We start from the raw sequence: 18,932 nt of genomic DNA on the forward strand, positions 1-18,932 counted from the left end.
TTATAATTTTAGTAGGAACTTTAACATTAATTGTGGATGTAAAAGAAGAATAAACTTGTGAAGTTTGAGACCAACTGGAGCCAAAGGTCGAACTCATTTTTTAATATGAGAAGATAATGCCACTTTTAGCAGGGTATTTAACCTTTTCTCATAATGAAAAAAAAAATACTCTACTTCCAAACATGAATACAATCTTTGCACGATAGTTGTTATAATTACAGTAGCTACTTTTGAGATTTGCATAGAATTCTGGTTTTCACTGATTTCATATTTAGTGCTGAGTACTGTTTGTGCTGTGTTTATATCACATCTGTAATCTACTTACCTATCATTACCTTTCCAATTATTATTATTAATAGATAAAGGTGAACTGAAATTTGAAATCAAAGAAGCTGATATATCTGCCTTTCCCAAAATTTCTTATAATTTTAAGAAAGGCAAATTAATCTATAATTTCAGAAGTGTGACTATGAAATAATGGTATTAAAAAGTATAATAAATTTTGGCAAACTGTTTTGGTTCTTTTCTAAGCACTTACATTAGTAGATTGTATTTTTTCCCCAGTTATTATAAAACCCCTCATTTGAAACTTCTCACTTTTTTAGAGTTGGGCCAGCCAGCTAATTTAATTGAGTGAAGTTAGATGGCTGGGGGTTGGGAGTGGGGGTGGAGAGGGGGATGGGGAGGAGGAATTAAGCACCAAAAAATATAATCCAAATTTATTTTTATCGTATACTATTGTAAAGGTATAACATAAGATATTTTATTTTTAGCTAAATGGAAGCAAATATATTAACTATTAGATAAGTTCTTTGATAAAAATTTTCTTTTATAATTTATTACTCCTTTGGTTGGGATTCAAAAAAAGGAAGTTTCATTCAGTCTCTGTTCTAGTGTCAACATTGGGCTTTGTGTTCTGTTGTAATGCATCTTTTAATTTTAAATGATGCTTAGTTTTCTGCCATTCACTATGGAAAACAGATGTTCTTAAATATAGCTACTTCCCAACATGAATACAATCAGTGCACAAGAGTTTCTATATTTTGTAGAACGCTGGTTTTCAGTGTCACTGTTTTTGGATTTTTAAAACTGTATTACATAGTAGTTCAGCAGCAAGCCATTTGTAATTTTTTATTCATGTTTTCTCTCTCTCTCTCTCTCTCTCTCTCTCTCTCTCTCTTGTATTTCTTCTTTAAATACAGGATTTGAGCAATGTATTTCAGGCAATCTCTTTTGTGTTTGTAGAATAGTCTTAGTACAGGAAAATGAGCCAAATGTTCAGTGCAATTTTCCTTTCCCAAAGATAAAATTTCTCTAAGAATGAGTTCCTCAGATCATAAATTTGTGTGACTAGTGCAAAAAATATTGCATAGAAATTTAAACAATTTTGATGCTAAAATATCAATCATAAAAAGCCTAGTTTTAATTGGGTTTTAACTGGTGACAGGTGGTAATTTACCTACCCTGGTAAATGTTGAGAACAAGCATTTTTTTTCAATCCTGTGTGGGTGTGTATGTATATGGGTTTATATCTTCAGCACCATGCCCTATTAAGCTACTAACTTCTGTGTAGTGCAGCCAACTAAGAACTAGGCCTCTACTTTATCAAGCAAAGCATCAAAACATTAGTGGTCCAAGTCATGGGAGCAAATTCAGGGGGAAATTATTCATTACTATGTTCATGATGTGTTTCCTTGTTAACATTTTCAGCTCAAAGAGATGCCTCATAAATGATACAGTGAACACATGTAAATATTTTGTCCTAGTAAAACACTGCTGCTTTACATGTAAGTTTCATACCACTGCAAAAGCCACACCCTCATTCTTGCTCATGGATTAAATGGGTGCATTCATTCACCGCTTGAGGATTTTTCTCACAAAATAAATAATTTTCCAAATTTATGCTTGCCATTGCACCATGCACCAAAGTACTTGGGTCAGATAAAATTTATCATCTGCAGAATGAATAATTCAGCCAAGTGGGTATTATTATTTATATTTAAGCTTTTATCAACTGCTATAGAAACTTGGAAATATTTTAACCTTTTCACATCCTTTGTCCTGTAAGGTCTCAAGACTATCTTCAAAATTTCTGCTGTCCTCTACAGACACTTCTTTATGAACTTATGAACTGTAAAAGGCTTTGATGCCAGAGCAAGTTTTTTTTTCTCCAGTTAATACACATTTGCCTTTTATTGCAGCACCATGTCTTTGGTTTGCATTTTAAAATAAGCTCTGTCTAAATATCAGTATTTTTCAATTAATTAAGCTTTACTATACATTTTTCTATATATAGGCCAGAATTATTCTAAATTTTTTATGTCAATGAATTAAGTGGTATTTTTACATAGATATATTGACATATTAAATACATAGAATATTCAACATTTCCACAAATAAATATACATTTTCATGAAACACGGGGCCCTTTTATCTTACCTAATATTTGCTATATGGATAAAAGAAAAAAAAATCCTCCATTCTACTATAGAAAAAATAGCAGTAATACTATTATATAATATACATTATAGTAATACTATTACTATAATAAAGAGTGGCTGCTACTTAGCCTCAGTGTCATGGAGACAGTAGAGGATGTTGAGGACTCAAGGAATGCAGACCATGTTCCATTTTAGACTGTGATCCAAAACAATTTTTAGCTCATTAATGCCACATCAGAATTTGGGCATAGTTTTTAAGTTACCTGATACATGGAATGATATGTGAAATATCCTGCCAATGTTAGGGTAACTAAAAACAAAGTTTCCAGTGGCCAAATTTGGCTCTTTGTGACTCCACTTTAACACATTGTTTTTTTAAAAATTATTATTTTTATCTGTAATAGATTATCCAGCTTTATTACCTGGCCTTACTATTGGGTTTTTCTCAAATAGCATCTCATTGTTAAAAGAGAATAATACTGTCCTTAGAGAATATTTTGCTAATATACAGAAAAAATCTGTTTTAGACTCACAAGGAGTTTTTAAAAATGTTTTGAATTTGTGGTGGTTACAAGTATGCACTCTGGAGTTTAATGACCTTGGGTTAAAAAAAAAAATCTTTGGTGTCTTAATGATCTCATTTGTAATATGGGAATGGAACAATTTCTATCAATAAATTGTTATTGGAACCAAATGAGATAAACATAAACATATTAGTATAGTTTGTTTCACATTTTTTTAAAAAAATATAGACTTAATATTTTTAGAGAAGTTTTTGGTTAACAACAGAATTGAGAAAAAAAAAAGGCAGTTTTCATATACTTCTGCCTGCAAACATGCACAGAACCTCACTATCCATCTCCCATACCAGAGTGGTACATGCGCTACACTCCATGAACTTACATTTACAGGTCATGATAACCCAAAGTCCATGGTTTACATTAGGGGGCATTTTTGGTATTGTAGATTCTATGGGTTTTGAAAAACGTGTAATAATGTGTATCTACCATTACAATCTTAAGAAGAGTAGTTTCACTGCCTAAAAATGTTTCACCTACTCAACTCTCCTTCCTTGAAATCCTAGCAACCACTGAATTTTTTACTGTCTCCATAACTGCCTTTTCCAGAATGTCATGTGGTCAACATTTTCAGATTATCTTTTTTAAGTCAATAATATGCATTTAAGGTCCCTCCATGTCTTTTCATGGCTTGATAGTTTATATATTTTTAGCACATAATATTCCATTTTCTGGATGTCCAGTATGTCTATTGACCTAATGAAAGATATCTTGGTTGCTTCCAAGTTTGGGCAATTATAAATAAAGCTGATATACATATCCATGTGCGGGTTTTTGGGTGGATGAACATTTTTAACTTTTGGATTAATACCCAGAAGTGTTATTGCTTGATCATATGATAACCATATGTTTAATTTTGTACAAAACTATCTTTCAAAATGGGTGTATCATTTTGTATTCCGACCAGCAATGAATAAGAGTTCATGTTGCTCCAGATCCTCATCAGCATTTGCTGATGTCAGTATTTTGGATTTTTACTATTTTAAAGAGGATGTAGTGACAATGAATTGTTTTAATTTGCATTTTCTTAAGGACAAATTATATTGTGCATCTTTTTATCTGCCTAGTTGCCATCTCTAAATTTTCTTTGGTGAGATGTCTATTCAGGTCTTTTGCCCATTTTTTCATCGAGTTGTTTGTTTTCTTGTTGAGTTGTAAGAATTCTTATAAAATTTGAACAAGGTTTCTTGTTTTGTTTTAATCAGTTATGTCTTTTGTAAATATTTTCTTCCAGACTGTGGCTCGTATTCTCATTTCCCTGCCTGAAATTGTATTTTTGGCTTTTTGTTTGTTTTTAGCAGATCAGAATATTTTTATTTTAATGAAATCCAGCTAATCAATTATTTCTTTCATAGATTGTGCCTTGATGTTGTATCTGATGTATTACCAATTTCCTATATTAGACTTTTGGCAATTCAAGTATACTATAATTTAATTATTTAAAATAATTAACAAATCATAACGAATAAAATGATAATGAAAGAAAATGAATAAGAAAGAAAAGAAATTGGTGGTTAAATTATAGGTAATACCAGTTTTATATAGCTAACACACACCATTGTTATAGATGTTAGTTTTATGCTGTTCTAATATTGTCAACACTCATTTTTTTTATTTGTATACTAGAGGCCCAGTGCACGAATTTGTGCACCTTGAAAGGAACTGTGGGCTGCAAGGCTGTGGTGGGCACAGGGGCGGGTCTTGGCCCATCCTTCATGCCCCCACCCAGCCCCTCCCTCAACGGCCCCGGGTCCCATGTCTGCCGGCAGCCCCACGCCCACCATCGCCGCTCCTACACACTGACGGTGCAGAGGGCCGGTGCCAGCAGTGGGTGCAAGTGTGGCCAGTGCCGTTAGCGGGTGCAAGCAGTGGCTGCTGCTCTGATTGACCCTCAGGAGCAGGAGGAGGTGGAGAAGCCCTCAGGGGTGATCGGGGCCAGCAGCCACTTGCTCACATCCGCTGATGGCGCCATGCGATTGGGGCCGGCATTGGGCACCGGCAGTGGGGGCGAGTGGCAGCTCCGGTTCTGGCAGTGAGTGCAAGTGGGGCCCACACCAGCAGCAGCTGGGAGTGCCTGGCAGGACCATGGTGCGCAGGAGCAAAGAATTTTCAGTAACTACCAGAGTTCGCCCCGATGACAGAGACCGGAGCCCTGTCTTAGTGTGGTGACCCCGCTCACCTGTTCCACCATCCTAACACAGCCAATGCCTGCCATGTTCTGTGCTCTGCCGCCTGCTGCCAATGTGCACCATGTTCCACAAGCATCCCCTGGTGGTCAGCGTACATCATAGTGACCGGTTGTTTGGTTGTTCCACGGTTCGTCTATTTGCATATTAGGGTTTTATATATATAAATGCATAGGAGTATGTTAAGATTAATCTGTCTTTATATAAACATGGTGGGATTTTCTATATTTTTTTAAGGGTTAGGTAAATGAGATAAATAGAAAGTTAGAAAATTTAGGCTGACTCTCATGGTACACATCAATACTGGAAAATGCTAAAGCCATTATTGGTTTCCAATTATCACTCCCCCACAACATCAAAGCCCAATTGTAGAGATCCTTAGAATTATGCCAACCAAATCAGTGTTATCAAAGCAATGAATGAAGAGTAAGCTGTGAGCCTTTAAGTGCTTAGCATTTTGTGTTTGAATAGTAAAATTAAGGTGGAGTTCTTAATGTCAGCGATTTTATTGAAGAGGGTAGGGACACATTGGCATTTCCAAAGCTTTAAAAATTAGGGGATTGCTTCATCTCTTTTGAAAGAGTAAGAAGTATAATATGATTCCTGCAAAGTAGGCTTTATACAAAGCACTAACATTTAACCTAAATACATTTATCTCTTAGTACATCAAGTTCTTAATTGCCAAGCATATATTACCAAACTGAAATTGAAGATAAATGAATATTTTATGTGTAGTCTCCAAAGGGATAAGAATTAAAAATTAAATTAAAAGGCACTTGCCAGTGTTTTAATTTGCCTGTTAAAAAAGCAAACACAAATATTTGATGCTGACTATATTTTAAATTCCACAAATCTAATTCAATCTCAGTAGCAGTAATTTGTAACTAAATAGAATTTTCTTGAATCTTACCAGGGTGTAATGCTGACAACAACAAAATGCTAACTTTTTTTTACTTCTTAATTTACTTTTGCTCTTATATCATTTTAAATGCTGTTTGGTAGTAAAAATAACTAACACTTTTTGAATATTTATTATATTCCAGGCATTCCTCTGAATATTTTACATGTAGTATATCATTTAAACCTCACAAGAACCCTATGAAGTAGGTTCTATAAACATTCCCATTTTATAGAACAGAAAACTGAGTCACTGACAGATTAAGTGACTTGGTCAGGATCATGCAGCTAAGTAGGAGTCTGGAGTGGAAAACTGTACCTTTAATATCTACACAAAACTATAATGTAGTGAAGTCTCAAAATACATATTTGTTCATGTCAAGTCGATTGACAGTTTTTATCTCAGTCTTACTGACCTGGAATAAGTTTTAATGCATTCTAAATATTTTTATGTCCCCAAGATAAAATGAAAATTAGATTTAATTATATACAGGGCCTTTAAAACTCACTTTCATAGAAGAGCAAAATTGAATTTTTTTCTAAAACATCAACAAGATTTAAAGAAATATCACAAGTTATAGTATCTTGTTTAGTTCCTCTGTATAAGAAATTAAATAATGATGTGTTAAATCCATGTAACATGAGGCTATTTGCGTTGAGTTGTTTTGAATTTTCTTTAAATTCTCTCTACAGCACTGTATTTATCCCAAGTTAATAAATCCCTTTAAACCTCTATTTGTGGCTATCTGCCATGTGCTCTTTTTGCCTAGAAGGTAATGTTTAACTGTGTTCTATTTGCCTTAAGAAAACCCTAATATATCAATTACAGCCAGCTCTCAACTATCTATTGTCGCAGGACAGAGACCACATAGCAAGAATAATTTAAATCCAGGAATAATTAGAAATTCCTACTTTACCATTATTTTTATTCTTCCCCTCCAAAATATTTCTTATTTGAATAGAAAATAAGTAGAAAAATAAACTTAAATATCTGTTTTTTGTTTGTTTGTTTTAATACCAATAATAGACTGATGAAAATGGTGAAAAGGCTAATTTGTATATAAATATATCCAAGACATTCCAAAAACTAAATGAGGAAGGTAATCTACATGGAAAATTTCTATTATTTATTTGTTATTTAAGAGATTCTCATGTGAATTTGGGAAGCATTATGAAGTTAGATATCTGAATTTTCCCAAGAAAATGCTGTGCCCCAGATTTGAAAAGTTTAGATTTTTTTCCCCCCACATTTGAACAGCTCACCAGTCTTTGGGTTGGCACCATCCCATATCCCGGTGATATTAGCACCTCCATTGACATCTGGCAAGATGCCATCACTCTGGAACCTTACAGCCAATCAGAGTTGATGATATTGTATTAATGGTTCCATAATAAAATGAAAAAAAGATGGCCTTCATTTTGATGAAAGCTGTAAAGCAGCTATTGTGCTTGTTTGGTATTGCAAGACCCAAATGTATTATTTATGCAATTTGTCTTTTCAAAGAAAAACTGAAAGAGCAGATTTCATTTTAGAGCATTCATTCAAAGCTATTGTCTCATGAATGTGAACATTTCTGCATTTTATTTCCTGAGAGTGTAGACAGCATTTTTCAGAGATCATCTAAGTAGAGATTTAAAAGTTTAAAAACTGATTTTAAAATAGGTAGGCCTTAATGACTGGATCTATTGTTCATGCTGGTAGATAAGCTAAATCAACACTTGTCACACAAGAGCTTGTACCTAGTTGGAAGCATAATTCAAGATGATAGCTAGTCATTAAGACTCTGTTTGCCGGCTGCAGTGGCTCAGTGGTTGGGCATCAACCTATGAACCAGGAGGTCATAGTTTGATTCCCGGTCAGGGCATATGCCTGGGTTGCAGGCTCAATCCCCAATCATTCAGGAGGCAGTTGATCAATGATTCTATCATTGATGTTTCTATCTTTCTCTCCCCCTCTCCCTTCTTCTCTGAAATCAATAAAAATATATTTTTTAAAAAGACCCCCTGTTTGTTTGCTTCAGGAAATAAAAAAGTCAGTAATTTTATCATAAAGTAAGTTATCAAAAACAAATATACACAACAATTAAATATTTTAAAAGTATTGTCTATTTTGTTTAACCTTTTGCACTCGGATGTCGAGTGTGACTCGACACGGTTAGCATCGGTAGCAGCTCTTTTTATACTCTTTGAATGTATCAATAATTTGAAATATAAAAAAATCCAAATAAATAAGTTTGTATGAAAAGAAACTCCAGTTTTTTATTCTACTGCCATGCTTTGTAAAATCTGGGGTATTTAAAAACTTAAATCCCGAGTAGAATAAAGGAATCGAGAAAACAGCAAACAATTGCAAAGGGTTAAGCATTTTATTCTGTTACTAGAGGCATGGTGCATGAAATTTGTTCACAGGGGGAGGGGGTCATCCTTAGCCCGACCTGCACCCTCTCACAATCCGGGACCTCTGGCTCCTAACCACTCACCTGTCTACCTGCCCTAACCACTCTGCCTGCCTGCCTGATCCCCCTAACTGCCCTCCCCTGCCAGCCTGGTCACCCCTATTAACTTTTTTTTTTTTTTTTAAATCTTATCCCCTTCACACACAATTGTATTTGACTTCCTTATTGGCTTCTCCCTCTCACACAATTTTTCTCTCTCCTTTATGTAACACTTTTTCCTACTGACTCATCATTTATAAACTTTTCTTTCCTCCTTATTTCCTACTTCTGTTCCATCATCCTTCTTCCCATCTTTCTCCTACCCTCCCTTCCTCCCCACATTCCTTCCTTCCTTTATCTTTACCCCTGCCCTCCCTCCCCTTTTCCTTCCTTCCCACCTTAACTTTTTTCTTCACTTCCTCCCTCGGACCTGCTTTGCTCCCTCCCCCATTTCTTCCTTCTTCCCATTCTCCTTTTAAGCTCTACCGGCTCCCCTTTAAAACTTTTCTTTCCTCCCTCTTTCTCTCTCATTCTACCTTTTTCATACATTCTTCTCTACTTACTTCCACTGTTTTAATATCTATCTACCTGCCTAATTATTCACTATTATTTATCTTTTTTTTCTTTTCTGACTCCTGCTTTTAAAATCTGTCCCCAGTACACAACTATACTTGATTTTCATTATAGCTCCTACAGTTCACTCATACATCCTCTTTCCTTCTTTAACTCTCCTCTCTACTGACTCCTTTATAAAGTTCTTCCCTCCCTCCCTCTCTTCTTAAAGCTTCTGTTTGGGGGGGTGTTAACCCAAAGTCCAGGGCTCAGCTCAGGCCAGGTGTTCACTGCCCCCCCCCTTCCCCGGCCTCCCCACCACCATCCTGCTCCCATTCCCTGCCCGGGATGCCAGCCCAGTGAGGGTGGCCGAGGCCCATGCGGCCCAGGTGCTGCTGCTTCCGTGAAGCAGGAGCGCCTCTGCCCAGAAGGCCTCAGACCGTCCAACACTCCATCCTGGACCCGTGGGTGCCTCCCCGCCAATAGCCGGGCCTGGGGGCCACTACCCTCCTCCCGTGTCTGGGTGGGGCTCCCACCCCGCCCCTCGCCAGGCGCACCTGCTCCCCGTCCCCTCTGTCTGTATTTCTGTTTCTCCTCTCAGCCTGTCTGCATGCAGGCCTGCCTTCCTCTCCCTCTCCTTTCTTATCCCCTCCTATCGTATCCTATCCTACCCTGGGCCTTGCAGCTGCCTGAGCAGGGGGCGGGGATGCAGCCTGCTGATCCGGTTGTGACATAATGCTGTAACAGATAATTTGCATATTTCTCTATTATTAGTATAGTTACATAGTAGTTTTATTTTAAAAATATGTGACCATACATAAGAAAAAGTACAAAAAATCTATTTCAAAGAAAAAATGAAAGCAAAACCATATTTTTCTTTATTTTATTGTTTAAAGTATTACAAATAGTAGTATATATATCTCCTTTCCCACCCCCCCAATTGACCTTCCCCCAGCCTCCCCTACCCTGGCACATGCCCTCACCTCCCCCCCGCCCAGTGTCTTATGTCCATTGGTTATGCTTATATGCATGCATACAAGTCCTTCAGTTGATCTCTCACCTCCCTCCAGCCCCCCAACCCTCCCCAGCCTTCAGTCCATTTGATGCTTCTCTGCCTCTGTATCTATTTTTGTTCATCAGTTTATGATGTTTTTTATTATCCATAAATGAGTGAGACCATGTGGTATTTTTTCTTTCACCAACTGGCTTATTTCACTTAGCATAATGCTCTCCAGTTCCATCCATGCTGTTGCAAATGGTAAGAATTCCTTCTTTTTTATAGCAGCGTAGTATTCCATCGTGTAGATGTACCACAGTTTTCTAATCCACACATCTGCTGATGGGCATTTAGGCTGTTTCCAAATCTTAGCTATGGTAAATTGTGCTGCTATGAACATAGGGGTGCATACATCCTTTCTGATTGATATTTCTATTTTCTTGGGACATATTCCTAGAAGTGGTATTACTGGGTCAAATGGCAGTTCCATTTTTAGTTTTTTGAGGAAACACCATACTGTTTTCCAGAGTGGCTGCACCAGTCTGCATTCCCACCAGCAGTGAAGGAGGGTTTCTTTTTCTCCGCATCCTCTACAGCACTTGTCGTTTGTTGATTTGTTGATGATAGCCATTCTGACAGGTGTGTGGTGGGACCTCATTGCTGTTTTTATTTGCATCTCTCGGATGACTAGTGACTTTGTGCATGTTTTCATATGTCTCTTGGCTTTCTGAATGTCCACATTATAATGTAAAAACCAGGTTTAAAATAATAAAATTATATAACAATATTTTGATGATTTTGTATACAGCATACTATATTTAACTAGAAAGATATTTCAGGTAAGGTAATGGCAAACTTAATAACTTTGAAATAACCTTGGAAAAGAATAGTACCACCAGGGTAGCTGGGAGCTGTCTGTGCACCATTTTGAAAATGAAGAAATGAAGTGACTTGGATCAGAACTTTCAAAGTCACGGTGGCTTTTGTAATGAAATGAACTTCTCCAGCTTCCAATTGGCTTATCCACCCCAAAGCCTGGAACACATAAATCTCTTTGGTTCTGATGTAACCCGGTTGATGACCTTCTGATGTAGGTGGAAAGACTACAGCATTTCTACTTTTGGTAGTTTTTATTCCAATCTTTGATTCTGCCACAGATGAAAATTACTTTAGAGTATCTCCCTTGTTTTCTTCCTTTTCCATTTTTTGCCATTTCTAGCGTCTGAACAAAAGCCAAGGGAAAGCCTATTTTCTTCCATATTGTGACTTTCCTGCACGTAACGCCATTTGCCTTAACTCGCCTCTTTCTTCTTCCTTTCATTAATGTGCTCATTCTGCAAACACTCTGCCCCACATCCTCCCCCCCCCCCCCAAAAGAGGTTGCACTCTAAAAACCATAAGCAGTCATGAAAATAAATATTTAAAGAAATCCTCTTAGGGTTTGTGAGAAAAGCATGTGCAAATTTGAATGGGGTACAATGAGCAATTTCACTCAGGGCGGACTTCAGAAATGAGATCATGCTTAGACGTTATAAACAGATTTCATGATACATTTCCATTATTAAGCAGATTTTTAAAAAAATTTATTTTTACTCTGAACTTCAGAATCTGATGAGTTTATACAGACACACTCCTTTCCATAAGTTAAATTAACCTGATGTAAGTCTCTTAAGAGTTACATTCAGAGTCGTGATCCTACACTTACATTCATGGTAAGGGCCTACGTGACATAAGCAGCCAAGGGTCTTTAGTCTCAAGCTAAACTCCTTCGTTAAAACTAGGAATGAGGACTGACATCTCCACCAGACTGACTACCATTGCGAATCACACCTAGCTATTTCAGATAAGTGTTCCAAAAAGAAACATTTATAATGTCCCTTGATCCAGTTAGGTTATTGGAAAGGCGAAGCCCAGTCTTGTCTAGAACTTGGTTTAGTAAGTTTATAGGCATTCAGAAATACCTATTGTCCTTTAAGAAACAATGTTTGATTTATGCAAAGTTCTAGAGATAAAGAAGGTAAGTTCCTTTGGTGAACTTATCACAAGCCGTATACAGGCTCTCCTACGTTGTGAACACACCATGGCCATTTCTTTTTTTCAGTTAAAGAAAAAGTATATGTTACCATCAGGCAGTATGACAAATATTTATTCACCTCCAACTGAATGGTACAAGAGGAGTAAAGATAGAAAGTAGTATCCGCAGGCATCGTGGAATCCACACCACTCAGTGCATGCTGTTAAGCGTTTAAGGTTTACACAGAGCAGCAATGTGCTGCAGCAGTCACATTCAAAAGTGATTTTTCTGCAATCAGAGTTTCATTCATTACCCAATTTTCATGCAACTCCCCTGGCATTTGAAATATGTTTCAAGGTAGACTCCCCAAGGGCTTTTCCCCTCCCATAATAACTGATCTGCAGTGTCCAAAGATAGATCTAAATATCTTTGGTGCAAATTACTTGAGGCCTGCAGAGCATGATTCTCTGTCATCTTCATCACATTTCACACCTACAGAACTGATAACAGATTAATATCTAGGCTGAAAATATTTCATCAGCGTCTCTGGCTAAGGCACCTTGCATTATTTTATCTGGGGGCACCAATAAGAGGAGGAGGGGGCCCAGAAAGAAAAAAAAAAATATTTGTACTCAGAGAGAAAAAAAATAAAAAAAAAGAACTTCCTTTAGTATTGTGAGAAAGGCGACGAAGCTGGTCCTGGCAAAGTTCTCTGCTCCGATTATGTATACACTTTTATTCAATCATTGTATCGCTCTGTGTCTGACATTTGGTCAATAGTGCAATCTACCACCGATCAGAATAAAACAGCCACCCCAGAGCACCTTGGAATTTCATTAGTTTCCTTTCAATGTAGTCCTTATAACTAGATGTTTATTTGGAAACACAAATTTAAAGTTCAATTTTGTGCCTTGTCAATATTAGTAAAAAGTCAAGGCCCAGACATTACAGTAAACCTAATTTTTCCCTTTATTTGTTTGTCTATTTATTTATTTATTCAGTGGGAGCAAAGGAGTTGAGAGCATGACAGTAGCGCATAATAATGAAATATTAAAAAATTAACATTGAAATAAAAAAGGATTGGGAACAAATTTTACTGGTACGGAAGACTTATTTCTTTAATATTCTGGATTGCAAGTACAAAAATGGAAAAATACATAGAAAATATAGTTTTACACATGTATTTAGTCTCTTCTACATTGCAATAAATGTTGAAAGTAAAGATTAGTGGTAAAATAGTGATATTCACACATAATGTCATTAGTTGCAAGGAAAGAGCACAATGTGGTATTACAGAAATGGGTGTGGATTTGTACAAAACCAGGTATAAATAGTGGCTCTACCATATGAGCTGTTGGCTTTGGCATAAGTTTTGTCTAAGCCTCAATTTTTCTCATCTAAGAACAGGGGTAATGACATCGACTTGATGAGCGGAACAGGAGATAAAAATCTCATGGTATATATCTAAAGCAGGTGACATAGGAATCCCTTAATATTTATTTTCTCTCTACTCTTCTCTCCTTTTGCACAGCAATCAGGATAAGAATTAGCCAGTGATTTTACTACTTTAAAACTATTTTTGTTCTCTTCATTTATTTATTCAAGATCTATTTTATACCAAATGAACTCATATTTTTTAAGGCTATGTAGAGACAAATGAGTGAATCAACTGAAGAATCAATAAGAAATGATGTTCCCATAAGCATAGGTCGAATGCTGTGTTTATGTGAAATCTTTCTAAAGAAAAATTAAAAAAAAATCCTCACCTGAGGATATTTTTTTCCAATGACTTTTAGAGAGAGTGAATGCAAGGGAGGAGGGGGAGAGAGAGAGAGAGAGAGAGAGAGAGAGAGAGAAACATTGATCGATGTGAGAGAGACACATGGATTGGTTGCCTCCCACATGTTCCAACCACTGAGCCAAATGGCCCAGGGCTAAAGAAAGACATTTGATTAGTAAATTAGAAGATTATCTCTTTTATTGACCTATACTGGTTAAATATTTTAACATATTGTGCTGAAAGAATATAGTCATGGCATTGTTGGTATGTCACATATATTCTTAAAATGTTATCTGTTTTTAGATAAAAAGAAATCCTAATAAACTCATAAAAGATCAAAATATCTGGTGTAATGGTAGAATTGACAACTTACAGTTCAATAAAATACATTTCATTACCTCATAACACACTTTTAACTTCTCTCCTTTTATACCATCAACAGACAGTTGACATTCACATTCTGTGTGTGCATGCACATTTCTTTTTGGGTTAGAGCTTTGGAACCATTCTCTAAACTACTGTGTGTAATAGCAAAAGCAATATTAAACTTCCCATTAGTACTCTAGATTTGATCTTCATTTGCAATTGATTTTATGTGACTCAATCAACTAAATATTATTCTATATTTTATTGTCATGACAATAATGATTTGGGATATTGTAGGTGAAGTTAAATCTGCTTTGATTGGTTTATAAAAAGTGAAAGTATATTAGAACACCATAATGTTAATCACTTCAGAACAATACCATATTTTACAATATTTCTTTGTGGATTCACATTTTATATGAAGCTTTACATTTTCTAATGTTTTTCTCAAATCAGTAATAATAAAATTAGTAATTTATATTTATTGGTTTTTTTTACCATGTTCCAGGTATTGTCCTAAGTTCTTTATGTTTATTAGTCCATTTAAAAATGTGTTAGGAGTTAAAGAAGGATGGGATCAGATAAAATGAAGTAGTTAGAGATGACCTTATGGAGGGTATAGGACTAAATCTGGATCAGGAACTATATAAAAAATTTTGGTGATAAATGAGGGGATAGAACAGCCTAATGTAAGAAAATAAGGTGGGGATGAGTGTGATTAAAGTGGGAGATGGCCAGGAGAATACCACAGTCCAGTGAAGAATTCATTTGGGGAGTTGAAAGAAATAAGCTATTGAGGTCAGGTCATAAATTAGAAATTAGGGTTATAAATTAGAAATTATTAAATTATTTACATTAGAGATTTTTGCAAAAACAATGATACAATGACAAGAATTTTAGGAAAATTAATCTAGCATCAATTTGCAGAATAACTATAATAGAAAACACATTGGAAAACCCTTTAGAAACCCTGTGTTGCAGGGTTTTAATACTTTATGTGGGAATTATTTAATTTGGGAAGGGTGGTGGTGGGGAATGTATGCATAGGAAAGAAAAGATAGATCATTCAAATTGAAGGCTCAGTATAAAATATGTGGAAAAGTGAAGACTACTCCTGAATTCCTACTTTTGGAAGAATGGGGAAGAGATGAGACCAATGAGGAAAATATAAAAATTAGAGGTAGATCTAATATGGGAGTAAGTGTGAATTCGTTTTGAGAATGTAAGGTAATGATAACATAAATAAATAGAAACTTTCTATTGGCAGTTCTCAATCGAGGGGGTTAAGTAAGAGGTAAAGAAAAGAGCAATAGATTTGGCAGTCAATAAGCATTGAATCTGTAGGTATCAAGAGCCATCTTATCCATTAGACATTGTAGACACAGTTGTCGGGGACTCAGAAAACTTTTAGGGACCCACAAACATATTTTATCTTTTTATCAGAAAAAAATGAACTTTAAGCTAAAAAATGCCTTACTATATAATGTTAATATTTGTCTTTATACCAATGCAGTTGTAAAAAAAAAATAACTGAATATTTTGTTTTGTGAAGGAAGGGGCTATGAAGACAAAAGTGCCAAGGGTCCATGAATATCATGATGGTGTCCTCTAGATTTAGCCATAATAGTGAAATGAATTATTAGGAAGTGAGAAGAAAGCAGATACTGAGTGTTAGAGAAATGGTTCCTAATATTTGTTCTTTGACATAATATTCACATGTTGACACACCCATGAGCATGCATGTTGGTGGGGCATATAGAATAAGCTCTCACTAAATAGGCACTGAGTAAGTGGGATGTATTCTTGCCATCAGAACTACGGGAACTGTGTTTTATCCAGATCATGGTGACATGGCATGGACCCTCTACCCAACTTTCAGTACATGGTTTCTGACAATCCCCTCACTCCCTTCTTACAAGATCAATTAAAAGGCAATAAAGAAAGAGATGTGAATTTAGCTTCCACAATTTATTTCTTCTTTGTTAAGAATGAACACTGTAATTTTTTGAAACATAAAAATAAAATTAATTTAAAATAATTATTACAAAGGCTTTGAATATGAACACAAAGAACAAAAGAATGCAGAATTTGCTTGAAAATAATAATGCAAAAGTCAATGGCATTTTATCATTTATGTAATGTAAGGACCCTTTCTTCAAATACCTGATTAAACCAGACAATTTTTCAGGTCTCCAAACTGAGCACCTAAGGTCACATAAACATATAAATTATACTCTCAAGGCTTTGAGATCCCAAGTCTATTGATAATTTAATAATGCAAAAAAAGAAAAAATACTATGTGTTATTCATATTTATAAGCATTTTCCCTATTTTTTTTTTAATCTTGGAATCCTCCTATGTCAAACATCAAAGAATTGCTTTCAATTTTATTCCTGAGATGTTGTGTTTAAAACTTATCTAAAATTAGGTTGATCACAAATTATTCTGTTTTTTTTTATTCATTTCTGAAACTGGGCTCCTTTTATTCCTAGACAAATTTTGCTGAAGGAATGACTACATTTCTTTCACACTGCAAATAATAAAGTTGACTGTGTGTTTGAGCAGGTTGACAGCTTCACTTAGCAAACTTCCCCTAAATTCTGAAAACAAACCTTCCCGACAGTTGGCTGACAATGGTCGAGATGACAACAGAAATAATTTCAAGCAGTAGCAAAAATAGATTCAAGCTAGTACACACAACAGTACAAGCCTTTTCTTTTTAAATGGTGTAAAAAAGAAAGCAATCAAAGGAGGAGGCAACATGCCCATTAGATATGGCACAAAGTCTCGGCCTATTGCAGTAAGTTATTTACAAAATCAAGTTATAGTGCATCCTTTGTCCTTACCAGCAGGTGCAGCTATTAAGCAGGAAACATTCAAATATAATATGGCCTTGAGGGAAAAAATAAATAAACGGTTTCCTTTCTCTTCCATTACAAATGCCCAACACCAGTATGATAATTTAATAATTCAATTCCATTTGCCAGCAAAAATTAGTCATTTATTTGGAGCCTGAAATCACTAAACTCTGAGTGCTTATGTGTGATCAAATCTTACCTTGCACATTTACTTAAAGGAAATGCCTTTTTTTTTTGGCCTCTACTCTTTTTGTATTATTAGTTTCCCTTACACAGTTAGCAGGAGCATACAAGTAGAGTGTATGTTTAAGGGAAGTGGAATCAGTCATACATTTCTTTTCTAATAAGGTGAGCTATCAAGGCATTTGCTTAAAGCAGTCTTGTTTTACTAATGACTGATGAGAGTTCACCTCTGGATGTGGCATCACAATGTGAGTGAGTGCTGGCTGGTGGTCTTGATGTGTTCAACTGCAAGCAAACGGATAATAAAGTCGCACAGTGTGTAAACAGTGTGTTGGGAGAGTTTGCAGAGAGCAAAAAGGAGAAGACTGAGGAACCTAGAAAACACAGGTTTAAGGTGAAGAGAAGGAGGTGAGATGTAGTTGTAAAAGAGGCAGGATGAAAATCAGCAGTGAACCATGTTTTACAAGCAGAAGGATATGAGGATGAGTCAAAGGCAGCATTGAAAGCTAAGAATTGAACTTCCCTCCCCTTCCCACCCCCTGCATTGAATCTGGCATTTAGAAGAATATTTTCATGGAACTTTGAATGATGTGAAGATAGATTTCAGTGGGTTGAGTGAATATGAAAGGTAAGCACATTTTAAACTTCCTTCAAGTATCCTGGGTATAATAGAAGACACAAGTTAGAGCAGTATGTGGAAGAATGGATTTTAGAGGGAGAAATAGAGAATGGAGTTTAAAGGTATCAGACAGTTTAAAAATATGAGAAGAGGAAACAAAGGTCATAATTTTCTATGAGGTTTAGGAAGACATGTGAAAGATTGATCTCCAAAGCTCAGGTAGCAGTATTGGTTTTGATGGGGAGGCACTCTCAGAGATAGCAAGAAGGAGACAAAGATATGTGTAGACAAAAGTAGGTCCTTTGTTTGTATGTATGTATGTATTTATTTATTTATTTATTCATTCATTCATTATTTGTTTGTTTGTTTTTTAATTCTCACCAGAGGATATTTTCCCATTGATTTTTAGAAAGAATGGAAAAGACAGAGAGAAATATCAATATGAGAGAAACACATGGATTGATTGCCTCCTGCATGGGCCCCGACCAGGGCCTGGGCTGGGGAGGAGCCTGCAACCAAGATACGTGCCCTTGACCAGAATAAAACCTGGGACCCCTCAGTCACAGGCCAACGCTCTAGCCACTGAGCCAAACTGGCTAGGGTGGTCCTTTGCTTTCAGAGGATGGGCAGAGTTTTATCTCATATTCTACATTATTTTTTTCATGAAATAGGCAAAACCATTTGCTGAGGGTGAGAGGAACAGGAATATGGTAGGTACCTTGAATGAAGTGGTAAATCTTTGAAATAGATGATGATAACATAGGCAGCTAGAAGCTTTAATTCTGTAAGGGCGTCATCCACAATGCTTGTCTGCTCAAGGGATAAAAGTAGATAGTAAAGCTAATCCATAACTGATATTGAATTATATAAGAACAAATAACTGATGATGATGATGACTCCTCATGAGAAAAATGGATGAAGTGGTAAAAGGTACAGACCATGTACCCAGTATATATCAGTGTGTCTTACTCATCCTTATGCCTCTAAATTTTATACAGAAGTTGACACAGCCCATGGTAAGTACAA

This window comes from Cnephaeus nilssonii (assembly GCF_951640355.1).
Source record: "Cnephaeus nilssonii genome assembly, chromosome: 6".
NCBI classification, from domain to species: Eukaryota; Metazoa; Chordata; class Mammalia; order Chiroptera; family Vespertilionidae; genus Cnephaeus; species Cnephaeus nilssonii.